We start from the raw sequence: 4,064 nt of genomic DNA on the forward strand, positions 1-4,064 counted from the left end.
GCAGTACTCCAGCTGCGGCCTGACCAGTGCCGCATAGAGGGGGAGGATCACCTCCTTGGACCTGCTCGAGATGCATCTGTGGATACATGACAAGGTATGGTTGGCCTTCCTAACTGCCTCCCCACACTGCTGACCCATGTTCATCTTGGAGTGAATGATGACTCCAAGATCCTTTTCTGCCTCTGTACTGACAAGAAGGGAGTTCCCCAACCTGTAGGTATGGTGCCGGTTGTTCCTCCCCAGGTGCATCACTTCGCACTTGTCAGTGTTGAATCCCATCCTATTCTCATCCGCCCACCCTTGTAACCTGTCTAGGTTTTAGACACAGTTTTAAATTTTTTTTTACATGCCTCGAGGGGCCAGTGCGACTTGTGAATGCTGCGATGTTGGGGTGCATGGAGCATCCCACAGGAGTGTGGGAGGCCCTCCACCTGCCCAATGGAGAACCCTGACTCGGAGATCAGCCACGGGAGGCAGACCCAGGAGGCACCAGTTGCCGAGCTGACGGGTTGGGGGGGCGCCCTGGTATGCTCCCCAGCGGACCCGAAAGTGGACCGGAAGTGCTTCTGGTCCACTTCCAGGTCTGCTGCTGAGTATGCTGGGCCCCACTCCCCACGCTTCTGTGGGACACTTCATATGCCCCAGCATCACAGTATTCACGAGCCGCCTGCTACCTAGAGGTATGTAGAAAAAACATTTAAAGCTGTCTCTATGTCTGAATCTCCGAATCTTTCCAAATCGATTCAGAGGGTTCCAGTTTGATTCAGAGAGATTAAAGGGTCTCCAGATTTGAGTCAGATTTGGAGATTCGGCCACCGAATTGGGCTAAATCTCTGCCAAATCAAATCAGAGACTGAAGCTTCGCACAACCCTAATACTAATTAGCAAGTTCCAGCAGGCTTGATTAATCAAGTCTGCTCTGCTCCAATGGCCAGTAATTACAGTGTGTTAGAGCAGCCTCCCTCCATGTCCACAGGCACCCATTATTCTTGATATCCTGGTGACCTATGATGCTTCAGTGGAAGGCAGGAATTTTACCTGCCTAGAGGTTGTACAGTATTATAGCGGAAGCTTCCTTTGTGGTGACCTTAATGATGATGAATCTGTGCCTCCAAGCACATGGTTCAATACTAGAAGGAGGTGTTACTGCTAAGAAAAAGAAAACATCCCTTTTGAATTTGATATTTGATCCTGACTTTCTATGTTAATGAACTGAACAGACTAACCATTTTCTGTTCAATTATTTTATTAAAATCCCTGGTGCCCTTCAGGCATTAAAAAAATCAATGTCTTAATGTTCCAAAATAGGAAAACCAAAACTCATTTTAATATTTGAGTTAAATTATTTACCCTGGGCAAAAGCTTATGCAGACTATTTTCAGGAAATGTGTTTCATCAATGTCAGCTACAGCTTGAAGCCTCAGGTTTCTAGCAGCTGCCTCAGCCCTCTGCATTCTCACACCATAAAGGTTTTAATGAATGGATGCACATAGTGTATAGTTTTGCTAATCTCACCAGTGACCTTATCCACTCTGAAGTTGCCTTGCATCTTATTACCCCATAGAGAGCCTCTTTGGAGTTAAGCTCTTCCAGTTCAATAACTCTTTTCCTACTTAATTTTCTTTTTGTACTGCAGATTCCATGGTTTCATGTTATTTTGGACTTTTCTACTCTTGTAGATAAGTCTGCTTTAGATATAATATTTATGCAACAAAACTGGATTAATGGAATGCATGTGTTTCACTTCCTTCTGTACATCTTTAGTGTCCAAAGTATCGCCAGCTGTGTGTTCTTACTTGCATGTACTGAATACGTAAAAGAAAGTAATGTTTTCTACTACACAGAATATTACAACATTGGTGAAAAACTTGTACATTACTCTTTCATTTATTTCCAGAGACTGCAGATGTTGTTAGGTCTAAAGTGTGGGGGCAGTCTGTGGCATAGGTGCCAGAAGTAGCCCAGGCAGTCTCTGTGTGTGGCACACAGCAGATTAGTGAGAGGACAGGCAGCATGGTAACAGATAGGACAGGAATTAGCAAAACAGCAATCTGGGCAGGGAGCACAGGGCTGGGAATAGAAAGCAGAGCAGCATATTGGGCAGAGAAAGGGTTCAGAGTAGCAGGGTGGGGGTCTAATTTGTGGCATACTTGCCAAAAAAGTTATCCTTCCATTTGTCTACAGTGCCATTCTTTTACATAAAAACAAGAACACCTCTGTCTTCATGCAAATCACCAGTTCTTATCTTCCATTCTTCATAGATACAAAATTTCCATTAAGTCGATGGAACTTTTGCCTGTAGGGTATAGCCTAATGCTATGTAAGCACATCTACATGCGCTATTAATGTGCTGTAAGCTTACTGCACAGTATGCTTTACCTGGCAGGGCGTCTACACATGTGCCCATCAAGAGCATTTCAGGGAGCAGTTCAGTGCAGAGCCCTGCGGTGCCCCGCTACAGTAACCAGGGGGAACTCCAGGCTCCCCCAGGTGCCAGCTTTGGGCTGGCAGGGGGTCCTGGAGTCAGGCTCTAGTCTGGGGGGGGGGGAGAAGCTGTCCCACCTCTGAGGAAGCTCCCTCCTGAGGCCCCGTGTCCAGATCAGGGCATGGGACTGGGAAAATGTCCCATCCCCCAGCTGTTGCTTCCCAGACGTATGCCTGATAGAAGCATGGGGCTGGGAAGCAGCAGCTGGGGAGGGGACATCTTCTCAGCCCCATGCCCCAATCTGCTAGTCAGGGCATGGGATTGGGAAGCAGCTGCCTGGAGGAAGGGACAGTTTTCCCACCCCCTGCTGTTTGGACTGCATAATGCAGGAGTGGGCAAAATACGGCCCACAGGCTGGACCTGACCTGCCAGCCCATTCTATCTGGCATGCGGCAAAACAGTGACTGGACCAGCTTTGCTGTGTTCTGCTTGGGAGGGGATGGGACAGGCCCGGCTGGGCCAGCACCAGTGAGAAGCAGTGGCTGAGCCATGTGCTGCTTGGGACCAGCTTATCCGTGGCTTCCCCTCCCCAGTGCCAGCTTGGCCAGGCCTGAGAGGCATGCAGCAAAGCCACAGCTTCTATTTACCTCTGCCAGCCTGTCCTGGCTGGTTCCAAGCGGCACACAACTCAGCCGCCGCTTCTCTCCAGTGCCGACTTGGCCGAGCCTGTCGCATTCCGAGCAGCATGCAGGGAAGCAGCGACTGAACTGGCTTCGCTACGTGCCACTCAGGTTGGGACAGGTCAGCACCGGCAAGGAGAAGCAGTGTCTGAGCCGCGTGCCACTTTCCCACACTGCTTGGGATGGGTTGGCACCAGAGAGACAAAAAGCCGTGGCTGAGCCTGTGCCAGGCAGCATGCTAGGAAGTGGCACACGGCTCAGCTGACTCAGTTTCGCTTCACCGGTGCTGACCTGGCCAGGCCCATCCCATCCCGCCCCGAGTGGCACACGGCAAAACCGTCCCAGTCACTGCTTCCCTGCGTGCTGTTCGGAATGCAACAGGCCTGGCCAAGTGAGCACCAGCAAGGAGAAGTGGCAGCTGAGCCATGAGCCACTTGGGACTGGACAGGCCAGGCTGGTGGACATAAATGCACAGCTTGGCGGAGGTAATTGTGCAGCTTGGCAGAGGTAAATTCACAGCTTTATGCAGCTGTTCCCAGATCCCTGGGGGCTCCTGCCACAGCCTGGGGGACTCCACCCCACTTTTACTGTGCCCAGTGTGCACAGAGGCTGAGCCGGAAGCCTCCCAAGCCCGGCGTCCTGCCCCTCCCAGGCAGCATCCTCTCGTGGGCAGGGCACTTGCGCCTCGTCCCACAGACCTGTGTGGGCCAGGCCAGGCTCCACTTTGGGTGCCACTGGGGGCCCAGCTGTGGCCCAGTCTGCAGAGCTCTGAGCCCCCCCCCCCCACCAGCTACTCAAGGGTGATCTGATGGCTGCCTATAAGTTTGTAAGAGTTACTCACCAGGATCTGGGGGAACGTTTGTTCACCAGAGCACCCCAAGGGATGACAAGGTTGAATGGTCACAAACTCTTCCAGGCCCATTTCAGGCTGGACATAAGGAAGAACTTCTTTACTATCC

This window comes from Gavialis gangeticus, unplaced genomic scaffold (genome assembly GCF_001723915.1).
Source record: "Gavialis gangeticus isolate Ggan-Ray unplaced genomic scaffold, GavGan_comp1, whole genome shotgun sequence".
Classification (NCBI taxonomy): domain Eukaryota; kingdom Metazoa; phylum Chordata; order Crocodylia; family Gavialidae; genus Gavialis; species Gavialis gangeticus.